Genomic DNA, 13,439 nt, shown 5'->3' with positions numbered 1-13,439 from the left:
AGTCAGTATGAAAGGTCTGCTTTCTCTTTCTTACACTTCTGTTGGTTGTTTTCCCTGGAGCACTACTCTCTTGGGGCCTTTTAATTCTCAAATAGACTGAAACCCTTCATATTGTCACTGCAATGCAATAGGGTCTTCCAACTAAGACTAATGTCCTTGCTATTTGATCTTCATAAGCTTGTACTGTCTTATCCTAATTTTATCTGAATGTGGGGTTTTTTTTTTTGGTGTTTTACAGACATTGCATACGCACTGCCTGTCCTTCCTAGTGATGTACAGTGCACACAGCTTCACCTTTCTCACTGTCAAATGACAGGATGGATCTACTAACACAGATACATACAAGCCTTGCTGATCAAACCCCTTTTAACAGTCATTGTGTACCACCGTAGAAGGGTGCTGCATTTTAGTAGTGCATAAAATAGAAACATCACATAGGCATACTTCCTTAGGCTTCTGCGAAGCATTAGCTATTTTTAAATTAATGATAACAGCCTGTGCTCCTCCAAACATGTCAGCAATGTATACAAACTAAGGAATCCATGTTATTTCAACACACATCTTCATTCTTTTGAATGCTCTTTTACAGAGTGCTCTTTAATCCTCCTGCAGAGCATCTCTGACCCCTTACCTCATTCCCATCACTATTTTTAGCAGCCAGAGATTTAAAAGTATTCTCTAAATCAGAAGATTGTGTTTGGTGTAGGATACAAGGCCAGCTGGAAAACACAGCTGCTTGAATTCTTGCATATGCTAGCGTGAAATCATGGTAGAGGCACATTAGACCAATCAGAATCAAATAAGTGATTTAGCTTCAAATGGTCCAGTCAATTTTATAACATTTGTACAGCCATGGGATGCTATCGGACTGCAAAGCATACATACCAGCAGATAAGATCAGCAGGGCTTTCAGAACTGTTTTTGTCTCATGTCACAAAAGCCTCAAGGTATATTTAGTATAAAACCTTGATGTTTTCTTTGTATTATAGAGCATTTTAAGCATTTTTCTAAATATTCGAGATTTTTAAATTTTAATTTTTTTTTTGGCTTACTTACATTCATGAGGTGAAAAAAAAAATGGAAATATATGACAGATCCATTTGCAGCAACGCACAGGTAAGTATTTGAATAACAGCATTACAAGAAGAGGAAATACTACAGTCAGCACCCACAAGCTCTGAATGATCTAATGTAGAAAGTGATAGTAGAAAGACGAATATCTTTTTCCCAAAATATTTCTCATCTTCTTTAGAACAAACTCCAACTTGCTATTGAACAATATTTCCAACGTAGTTCAAGTGTTTATATATTAAAAAAAAAAAGCCCACAAAAAATATATTTTATGTTCCCTGGTGTTTTAAGGGAAAAAAAATTCTCTGTCACAGATTTTGAGGTGTAAGGCCAGCTAAGTGTGTGTGGCAGCTTCTCAGCAACTATTTGAAGTGAACTGTAGACAGAGGTACTTTTATACATGGAAATTCACCCCTCCCTTTTCAAACCAGAAAAACAGGCAAGATGCCAGGAGCTACAGGCTATGAGCATGTTTGTGAAGTGGGAACTCACCTGCCAAATCATGAGCTCCCTGAGGACTGGACGACCTTCCACATCCTCTCTTCCAGAATACACTCTGAAACAGCTTCTGCCTGTGTTGCAGCCTGGAAAGATCAGAAACAGTGACCTATTCCCATGGTCCTTCCCCACTAATGTTATTTGAGCCTATTCTGTGTCTGGCATAATAATTCTCCATGCACATACAGAGAGGCCTGTTGTGCAGCTACGCTACCCACAGCCTCTCTTACCATAAATTGAAAAGGTTCAGAAACCCCTAAACTACACTGACTTTAGTGTGTTCAGAACTGATGTAAGACCTGATCTGGATGAATCAGCTGATGAAAAAAATGGAAAAATTGTTCCAATAATTATTTAACCACAAAGTTTAGATTAATGTCTTTATTTCTTACCTGCACTTCCTAGGCTTAGAACAGAATTGCTTCACTGCAAATGTAGTAATCTGGCAGCTGAGAACACCTTGAAATAATCTTACCTAGGTACAATTTGCAAGTGAGCCAAAAAGTGTAGAGTGGAGAGCTGCAGTTTTTCCTCTTTCTGACATTATATTACCAAGGTGAAGTACAACATCATCTTCATCACCCTTAATAGGAAACCAATGTGAACATAAGTTCAGCATGGCTTCACTGGTTTCACAACGCTGCTAAGTGCATGTAAAGCTTGTGTTTTCCACCCTTGCAATGGTATTGATTCATATACTTGGAATACAAATCCTGTTTGTTGTAGCAGAGGGAATGGAAGCCAGGTCACTGACACAAAGCACTATCAAAAACATAAGAGTTAGTCTTTATAATTTAAAGCTTCAACAAGCCCCCATAACATGCAAATTTGGCACTCCTCCAAACCAGGAAGAAAACTATAGATAACATTGTTTTAACAATTCTTATTAACTTGAAATTGAGCATTATTTTGCTCTTCCTGTAAGCTGGAGCAGTTGTTTGTTTTCTAAATTGTAATTGTCAGACATGGTTAGCAAGGTTTACATTAATTCAGAGCTTTAAGAAGTAGAGACAATTTAACAGTACTCTGTTAGAGCAGACTGGCTCTCCAGACTATGTTTCTGAATTTATGGCATAGTCAAAGCAACACAAGGTAAGATGATAAACACTGGCACCTAAGAGTTCTCTGGGAACATCAAGAAGTGCAACCATCAAAGAAACCCCTTATGAAACATATTATTCCAGGGGTATATTGTTCCATTATAGCCCCCCCCCCCCAATCTACATTTTTTTGGAAATGTGCTGAATGTGAGGAAAACGGAACATTCTTCCCCAGCTGCTGGAAATACTCTAAAGTAAATAAGGATGCTAAGTACTGGGCAGAAATACTGGAAGTAATTTTTAAAAATAACAAAAAAGCAGACGCCAGTGGAGGCCCCTAGTCGTTCTCCTAGGCTTAGCACTGGAAAGAAATTATGGTTTGGGAAACTAAATCTACAGATAGCTGCCAGATGGTTAATCATGGTCAGTGGAGAACACAAAGAGCTTTACTTGATGATCAGGCTTAGGAAAATAACAGGCATCCCAAAAAAATGAAAATTTTACAGATTCTGAAATATCCAGAGTCAGTAAATTTTTACAGTCTGGCTCACAAATTCAAACCCCTCATTTAAATGCATGTCAGACACCCCTTATATGCTGATTATTGTCTAGGAAATACAAGCTGCTAGGATAAGCCTTAACATGCTTGTGTCTGAGACAAACGGTGCAGGGTTTGACTCATCTACTAGTATAACACCACAAATATGAAACTAAGATGATAAAACTATCAAATCTCATTACTGTGTTACTAGCTGCTGGGCTAGGAAGCATTTCCCATACCAACACTGGACAATACAACATTTGATGCAGCTACTTACAGCCACCTCAGGTCTTTAAATACTTTACTAAAGTAAGAAAATACTATAATTGGCAAGAATTCAAGTAAGTTACCTAGGAAATATAACACATTAATAATAACTAGAGAAGTATGTTTGTTTTTCAAAGGAGAGTGAGTTGTACCCCATTTTACAAATGTAATTAAAAACTGACAGAAAACGCAGAGGTTTTAGTGCAAGAAATAGGGTAGTCTGAAAATTGGTGGGGTTTTAAAGCAATTTATTGCATAAAGAACCTTATTTTAAGCCATTTTTAACATTATTTCTTTAAGTTAAAAGATTTTTTTTTTCTTGCAGAAGCTAAAATTTATACACAGTGTGCTCTGTATCTCTTCAATAATCTTGTTATTTGCCATTTCCTCCTTTCTACCTTGGTAATTTGTGGCCCTTTTCAGACAACTTATTTGTTGTTATTATCCCTAGTCCTTTTTTTAGCACTAGGGTTTGACTTGAATAGGAAGTGGATTTGCTGTGTTTCCTTTCCTTTCAAGCTGTGTGTATGTCAGTCAGTCAAGCAGTAAGCATCCTGTTCTTGTTTTCTTGCTTTTCCATTTCACTTCACCATTACATTGTAGCTTCATTTCATAAAGAAATTGACAGTACTGCTGTTTCAAAAATCAAGATATGATTCAAAAATCAACAGTAACTGAAAAGATGCACACTGTAAAAAACGTACTGTTAAAAGACTGAAAATGCAGAAGACTTCTGTCACCATGACTTTTATTTACATTTTTAGTAATATCTCACCTGGGTAGCCTATTTTTGGAAACTGAAGTTGAAAACTGACCTTGCAAAAGACAAGGAAACAGGGAAAAAAACAAAACAAAACAAAAAACCACAAAACCCCACACTTCAGTGAGATCAGAATCCCCTTCTACTTTTTCTTTACACATTAGGCTTTTCCAAGGAAACTTTGTTTTTCAGCCTCCATTTGTACATGCACAACTTTCACAAAACATTATTTGGGCACTACATATTTGTACACGCAAGGGCTGAAATTCCCTTGCAGAAAACCAGTTCTGTCTGCCAGAGGGATGACATTTTTTGTCTGCATTTTAGATTCATTTGCAAAACATCAGTTCTACAAAACTAGCATGTATATATCAACTTATTTAACACAAATACACTGCATTAACAGTATAAAGTCTTGTACAGAATAAGAAGGTTGCTGCTGAAGTAAGGATTTCTCTTACCAGATATAGGCTTTATATATCCTAGAACACTTTTTTTCTCCTCAGTTAACTTTAACAACATAAGGGAAAAAAAAAAACAATACTACTACCGGATCTTTGAATCACTTCAGTTTTGTATAGCAGTATATTACAAAGTTTCTGAATAGTTCAAGATACTTCCACAATGATCCCGTATGTCTGTATGTAATTCAAGACGTCTTGCCTGTTCTAACTGAAAATCAGTATTTTCTTATTGTTAATTTCTGAGCAGCAACCCATCTTAAGAGAACACTGACAGGTTTACTTCATGAGTGTTTCATCCTCCCTAATGTAACTTTCTAAGGGGATACCAACTTCACTTGAAGTATGGGCTATAGCCTCTAAAATCTTTTAACCGGTGTATTAAGTCAAGTTGTAAGTTAAAGATGAAATAAGATAATTCTTAGAACAATTCATATGCACGAGTATTTTCCTGGAAATCATTAAAAATCATAGTACTGATTGCTTAGGATCCACATAAACATGAGGGGTTACTAGAAGGTTTCTCATTAAAACCTGCAGAACTTGACAGTGGCTATCCAGTCCAACTGTTAACTGAACTTAACAGGAAATTCCTATTGATTTACATGAAAACAGGATTAGTATACATTCATACTCATGCTTAGCTTTACAATTGTGACCAAAGTTTTAATTCCTCAGAGAATTCCTCCCTTACCATGTGGGATCAATAATAAAACACTTATTAGCTCTGTGGGTCTAGAATTTTATCAGTAAGTTTCACTTTGCAGTTCAGGAACTAAATCGGGTAGCACTTAAAATTATTAAAATCTAGCTATGATTCTTCAATGTATTCATACCGGTGAGAACACTGAAAACATAGTGGTCATGTTGACTCTGACGAGTTTTTGAGAAAAAAAAAAATAAAAAATGTTGTAAGGTTATTAACAACAGAAATCTTTCATTTCATCCATGTTTTGAAAAGGCATTAAAATCCTAAATGATGAGATGAAAAACTACTTCCATTTTTTTACAGTAGCTGTTGAAGTACTGTGTTAGGTTACATTCTTTTTCTTAAGAAAAGCGTAACTGACTACTATACAGGCAAAAAGTTGTTTCTTGAGCTTGCTGGAAAAGTACCTTCTTACAGCACAGAACATTCTCAAAAATTATATAAAAAAAAGTATGTCAGTTACCATTTTAGAGCTATTGGTTTACAGCGTATGAGCCAATAAGCCTAATCTTGATCTGGATCCAGCTTTGGATAATTAACTTCTTCCTGCCTGCAAAATCCCCCTACAGAATCAGCTGGATATAATTTAAGGTTTCACATTATTAAACAATTGCTACATTCACCCCAGACACAGCTGAATTCAGTCATCTGTAAAAGGGACTTCTTACACAGAAATGAGACTGAACTTTCTGTCTTAAACCCAGATGTCTTTTGTTGTTTTTTTTTTAAGGCTGTTGACAAAGCATTACTGCTTAGAGAGAGCAGCACTGTGTGAACACCAAGAATAGTTTCCTCTCATCCCTCAGATACAAGGGTCAGCAACTTGTCAAGGATTGTATGTCAGATTGTATTTTTGTAAGTCAGTGGTTGAACTTGCTGGAAGGAAGTCAGCAGGAGCCAGGAACTGCTGCTTCCCAAGAGACAAGATCCCATCACCATACAGTCAATAGCTCATCTGTATGTGAGGTACTAGCTTCTGGCTGCCACCAAGTCCTAATTCAGGCAGTGGGGGCAGTAGCTTGTTAATTACATCTTCATTTTCTTCCCTGTCTCTGCCTGCTCCTCTCTGTGCTGTGTCAAGGGCTCCTATAATATATCACAGGCTGTGACACCAATGCACCTTACCAAATTTGCCTCCTGACACTGGGACATTCCCTGGATGACACTAAATAAAGCCAGATACAAAAGTCAGGAGAAAAAATACAGTGGTGTGAGCAAGAATTAAAAAAAAAAAAAGAAAAGAAAAAAAAAAAACAAAACCAACATCAAACCACACTTCTAACGGAAGACAAAGCAGAAAAAGTAGAGCCTGACACCTAAAACACTGCAGGAGAGCAGAGAGACAATGACTACCAAGTCATTCCTGAGAACTCTGTTCCACACATTTATATACCAGCAAAATAACAAGCTGCTAGACCAGACTAGGAAATCTGAGTGCTGCAACAAAACCAAAAAAGAAATTACAAAAACTGCAAAATTCCATTCTTGGAAGCCAAAGGTTGATTACAAATGTTCATACCAGAATTTCAAGTAACAATGACAATTTCTAAACTGGGGCCTTGGCTCTAGAAGGAATGCTTCACAGCTGCGTGTAGGAGATGCTTTCAGGCTATGAATTATATGAATCATCTCTCTGGCTAATCTCTTAAAGCAAGCTTTTTTGCTGTTGGACCTACAGAGGAATTTCAGTACTTAAAACTGGGCTTGACTTTGCTACATCTTATGTGCGACCACTATTGTTTTTGTTTGCTAAACTCTAAATGCAAAGCACTTGTTACTGCAGGTGGCAAGACAAGGGGAAAATGAACTCTGTTCAGATTTTTGGCAGAATCTGGTTTGTTACATAGCTGAGTGATTGTATAAGTATGACACACAAATACTCTTACCCATTTAACACACACACACACACACACCCCCCATTAGAAGAAATGATTTTGACAGACTGATTCTAGACAAATTGTAAATATAACAGCTCTATTTAAATTAATGTTAAAGGGAGCACAGAAAAGAGGAAAAAATATGACAATAAGGTTGGCAATGGAAGAGGAGAAAAAGAGCTCACGTAGATAAAAGAAAGGAAGAACCCCTAATAAGTAGTAAAGAATAATGGCAAAGTAGAGGAAGGAGGAAAGAATATAGATCAGTGAGACCAGAAATGTAAAATGCAAAGTAGATCCTCAAAGCTAGTGAAGCATATGGGGCAAAGATCTTTATATCTTCATACCATATATAAAGTTGCAGTATGAATTATCTAATACAAATCATTATCGCTTCTTTTATCTTCCAGTGAATGCATAAGTTTCCCAGGTACCTAAATATATTGTTCAATCCAGACATAAATTATTTAAGACCTCTAGCTGATGGAAGCTATACCACAGTTTAGTCTCTATTAGCAGTGGGAAATTATTCCCAAAAGCATGTATTCTCCTTTGTCCCTTTATTCTGTTGCTTACTTCATTCTATACGCAACCCTTTTGTGCTAGTTTCATATAGAAATTACTATACCCTTTCTTTTATCTCTTCATTACGCATTCACACACAAATATAACTAGCACGCTGAATTTGTTACTGTTTTTTTCTATTGCTCCTATTCTCAAGTCTTTAATCCTTCATGGTATGAAGTCATTGCACTTCCACATAAGTACACTCACTTTTGCTGATACGATCAGTAAAATAATCAGAAATTAATATATTTTTCTTTGCATGGCCTTAGCTGCTTTGAATAGCACCAGCCAATTAAAGTATAAGGCAGCCGTGAATGAGGGGTTCTCTAATGCAGAACTTGGCTTCAGTTTTACTGATGAGAATGTACTTGCCCATGAGTCCCAGAGCCTTTACTTGTAGCCACCGGCTCCAGCTTTTTATGTTTTTTAACAGCTCAAGCAGAAAAATTCCAGCACAAAGCTGTCAAGATCCCTTTTTAAAAATGTGTCACTTCAAGGCAATTAAATATATATTATTGCTGATAGCTGTCTTCCTGGAAATCAAGTGGTATCTCGCTGTATTGATTTCTGTCCAACAGTAGTTATAGCATGGAAAAATACAAGAAGGATTTGTCAGTAGCTCGCCTGTAGCAGATTTACTCTTTGCAAGCTCCATATACACTGTTTCTTCAATAGGTCTCTACCATCTCATCCTGAGAAGTCACAAGCTGTAGTATCAGAAAGGTAATGTTTCCACCCATAACAATAGCTTGATTCATACACAGCATGCTACAACAGGTCTTCAGGAGCTGGGTGTCACACTGATGTTTTCAGTATGCCTTTTTCTACTGCAGTATCACTTCTGTCAGCCCATATTCAGGCTCAGCTCAGCTGTTCTTCACACATGACCTTATTTTGTCCAAATACTAGATTAGCAGTGAAAGGCAGAGTAACATTTTCTGGTTATTTGTTATTGGCCATACCGCTCATTAAAGTCTTTCTGGCCAAGTAGGAAAGACAAACCCACTCATTCTGAGGACATCTTTCTCTTCTGTTTGTCTTCTGCTACTCCCAGTTGGCCCTCCTTGTCCACTGTCTTGAGAGTTCTACCTTAAGCATTTATCCAAGGATATTCTATGCTTTGGGCTGTGTATGTAGCATCAGTCCAAAGGCCTTTTAGCTATAGCAGCTGCCAAAAGCATGCTATACTCATGGGCAGCTCATACATGTTGCATAAGTGCTCACATCATGTCCTAACACCTTCAGCTCATCCTAGCTACCAGTCTGAATCTGTGCTTCTTTGCAGTGAACTGTATCACTCAAACTTAAGCATTTTCTATGTTTGATTAATTTCAGCCTTTTCAGAATTTTTATTTTATCTTCACTGATATCTGCTTTCTTTAATTTAGAAGTCTCTTCTTTTTCTGGTCTCACTTTTGGCCTTGTTTTTTCAGTGAAGGTCAGACCCCTTTTTTTCTGACTGTCCTGCCCACCACCTTTAGGGGAAAAAAAAACATCATCTAGCAACATGTTCTATATGTCAAAACATCCAGCCTAGGTCTAAGATGACAATAGCTGTACAATTTCCACCCCAGAAAAACAAGAAGATTGCTAGGTTCCATACCACTCTGTCAGATGTGCCATTATTTTTCAGTGGGCTATAACCGATCTTCTTTCTATTCCAGATGCCCTGCTGCAGCTTCATAGGGCTGCCATACCTATTCCTGAGAATTACAAAGGATGAACTGGCTCAAGTCCTCTCGAACAACCTAAAGCTTCCCTGTCAAGTTGATCACATGGGGAGGAGTCAACTATCCCCATTTCTAATTTCTTCCAACAATGACAAGGCTTTCCTGAACTGCTGAAGCCTAGTTATAGTTCTGCAGACCCTGACTGACTTTTGCAAGAACTTGTCCTGAGTCTCAGATTTTAGCAACCTACTGGGTGTACTGATGCTAAATAAAGATAGCCCTGTTGCCATATGCACCATTCATTGCTTGATTTAACAAGTGCCATCAATTATCAAGTGGACTTGCTTTTGCCTAGGTTGTACATATTTGGTTGATTGCAATAGTGGCTGCTTGCTTTGGTGAACTTTTACCCCTTTATCACAAGGATCACAAATACCTACTTACTCTAGAAAAAAAAAGCAATATTCTCCAGTCTCATTCAAAAGGAAGCTATGAATTAACAAGCCTGTTTTTTGCTGCCTCTCATATTTGTCAAGTTATAAAGCTGGGAAATGCTATAACTTTCACTACATCATTTTCAGCAGTCATATCATCCATTTTTAACTTCCTGCTGCCCCCCAGCCTGCCTCCTCCCCTCTTCAGGGGATTTTACCATGACTCCATGACCTACAAGACTATGGTTTCAACACAGAAGTCTGCTACTGTTCCAGCCAGGCAGGCCAAAGACTAGAGGACTAGTCCTCTCCTCTCTTGGGGGGGGCAGGGAAGAAAAAGAAAGAAAAGTGAGAGTGAGTCTTCTTACTGTTAGAGAATGTCATCAGATGGAGACCCATCTTGAGTGTAACGACACTGAACACCCATATTGACAAGTTGAGCACGTCTGTGATACAGGCTGAGATAACATCATCACTTCAGCAAGAGGTTTGGCTGTGCCATGGAACTTCCTATAGCAACAGTTCTATATAGGGATTCAGCCATCTCATAGAAAGTCTTTGACTCGTCATAGGTCAGAACATTGCCATTAAAGGGTCTCTTCTTGTTCAGCCACTCCATGACTTCGAAAATATTTCCCATAATCCTGTTCTGACAGTGACCCATCTGCAAGAAAACCACATGTATCCAGGACTGAGGAATCTTTCCACAGTCTTGATTTATCTACGGGATGCTCCATGTCCTTATACCAAGACAATTAATACATTCCAGAAGGATCTTTTCCTCTCTGTGACACACCTCTTGTAGGACTCAACAGATTTTGCACTGACTGCAGTCTGTCACAACTTGTTACAAAACTGCTGAAATGCTCAACAGAGTACTACAAGTTTGTTCCTAGCCAATCTCTAACAGCATTTCTAAAAATATCTCTTCTCCCACAGTCAAACAGTGCCAATTGCTGAATGTTTTTCAAGTGTTGCTGCCCATCCCTGTATTCCCAGGCTATCCCCTTATTGGGGCTGAAAAAACAGAGGACATGAAGGCATGTTTCACCTCCTTATATCCTGTGGATCATGGGACCTAGGAAATATCTTATACAGCCCTGATCTGAGCACAGTGTTGGAACGCAAATTGCAGTGTAAATGAGCAGATAGATAATTCATCTCAAGGATTCCCTGACAGTTCCTTCCTTTTATTCTCACTCATATATTTAGTGAATTCAATAGACTAATTTCATATAAGCTTAATTTAATGTGCAGATTAAAACGCTGGTTTGTAAGCACATTTTTAAAATGTGACCAGAATTTTTAATTCCTCGGGGTGCCTGAAACTTTGAATTACTAATGTTTATATTACCTACATATCAGTACTATTCTGCATACACAGTGCAGTACACAGCAGTATAATGTGTATCAACAAGGAAGAACATAATACTGTAAATCTCACTAAAGAGTCTTTCAGAAAATCATCTGTGTGCAGAAAAGGCACTTCACAACATGATTGAAGGGCTGTTTCTTTACATGGGATCCCAAATGTCCTGATTCTATCAAATGGCAGTCTTAATGCTATTAACTTGTTTTTACCTGCTTGCACCCCAAAATGTCTAATGATGTCGTAAGAACACTCAGGTTTTCAGCAACTAAATTGTTATTTTATCAAAGATACTTTGTGCTGATACAGAAGAATTAAGTACAACTGCAAACAAATTGTTTTGTTCTTCTGTTCAACTATGTGGAAATAGTTTTACATTGAGTCTATAAATAGCCTGTGAAATACAAGAGCCCTTGCTTATTTGAAGAGTTACAATACATGTTATATGTAAGCAAGGCCTGAGATGGGATTGGTTTTGAAGAGGGGGGTGTTGTTCTACAAGTTCTGGCACTAAACCAAGAATCGCTTCAGGCTATCGGATTTCGGAATAAGAATGTCACAAGAGGCTTTCTGTTGGCTGGGGGGAGGGAGGAGAGTTGAACATCTACTCCTGGAATGTCCATTTAACAGCAGAACTCTAATGATCTTACAGGACACAGAAGGTACAGTAAAACAAGAGAGGAAAAAAAACACACATACACACAGGAAAACAAACCAATGAACCAAAAAAACGTCACCACATTAGTTTTTCAGTACCTCTAGCTGGAGCGTGCTTCCACTTAACCGTTTTTTGCCAAAGAGTGGTATTTTGAGGGCACTGAAGCAGAGGTATCTGTACAGACTGGATATCTACTAATTATATGTGATTTTCAAACTGTATTCCTAGATAAATATAAGCACAAACACCGCAACCATGCAACCATAATCTGAAGAGAAAGCAAAATAACAAATTCTAATGCTGAAGTACTTTGTTTTTAAATGATAATAATAAAACAACCTGTGAAACTTGTTTCCCAGATGTCAGTTGTCCTGATACATTAAGAAGGGTTTGAACACCAAAATCCTGTAAGAGAAGATGGAAAGAAGTGGGTATTAAGTCTAGTAAAATGGAACAGACTGGGTCTATTAAGTGTAGAGACTACCAGTGGAAGAAACAGCAGCACTACAAACACCTAAGATGCCAGGAAGAGCACAAGCTGTTAGTAGGGACATGAAGCAATGGATTTAATCTGAAGGTTAGATAAACACCTATCAGAAAGTATTTAAGTATAGTAAATTTTGTCTTGAGGAAAGCAGAGGAACTAAATGACCTCTAAAGTGGTCACTTACATTCTCGGAGTTAGCCTTACATTCTCAGCCAGCTTTACATTCTCAGAGCTAGTAACAGCAATATTTTTGTTGGGGATATTAAGCCACCCCAGAAAGTAAACCAAACACAATCAGAGACTGGTACTAAACATGTGAGAAACAGGTTCTTCTCCATTATCCTTTTTCAAAGTTCTTAGTCTTTTCTCATTAGCAGCTCATGCTAGCCAGTGTTGGAAACAGGATATCGGACTAGATGCCCTGCTTGTCTAGCCAACCTGCCTATTCCTCTAAAGATGTAACTAAAAATATAGTATCTCTCATATCCTTTTCAAGCTCAAAGATAACCTAAGAAGTAAATGGGCAAAAGCCTAAAGTATATGGCAGGAAACAACTCTGGCATGCATCAGTGATGTCTGGTACTTTCCTGACTAGAGACAGCCTACTTAGACACTCTTAGCACAGTGCAAGTTTGTGCATGTGCCACTGAAATGCGTTCCTTCTCACTCGTGAACTGGAAAAAAATAATCTGGAATGAAAAGGACATCTTAGAGCACAAGACCGTGTCTCATTTACAAAAGTCACTTTTCAGGGTTATGGAATGAAAAAAAAATGTCCTAGGGCAACCATCGAGGGAACCCAGGGGCTTCCCGGGATCTTGATCACATGAACGATCTATTTAAGGCACATATCCCAGCAACCCAGCCTTCCAAGAACACCTTTTCTAGGGACCGCTGTCGATAACAGCGCTCTGCTAACACGGCTGCTGTAGATAAGCGCATTCTCCAGCTGCCCGCTCCCACGGGAGCCTTGAGAAACGCTGGGGCGGCTGCAGGATCCTCAGGCCTGCCCGGGAGGAGCGCACCCCGG

The sequence above is a fragment of the Pezoporus occidentalis genome, unplaced genomic scaffold (assembly GCF_034315485.1).
Source record: "Pezoporus occidentalis ecotype Australia unplaced genomic scaffold, CSIRO_AGI_Poc_V1 ctg139, whole genome shotgun sequence".
Taxonomy (NCBI): domain Eukaryota; kingdom Metazoa; phylum Chordata; class Aves; order Psittaciformes; family Psittacidae; genus Pezoporus; species Pezoporus occidentalis.
Note: the sequence above shows the minus strand (reverse complement) of the source record.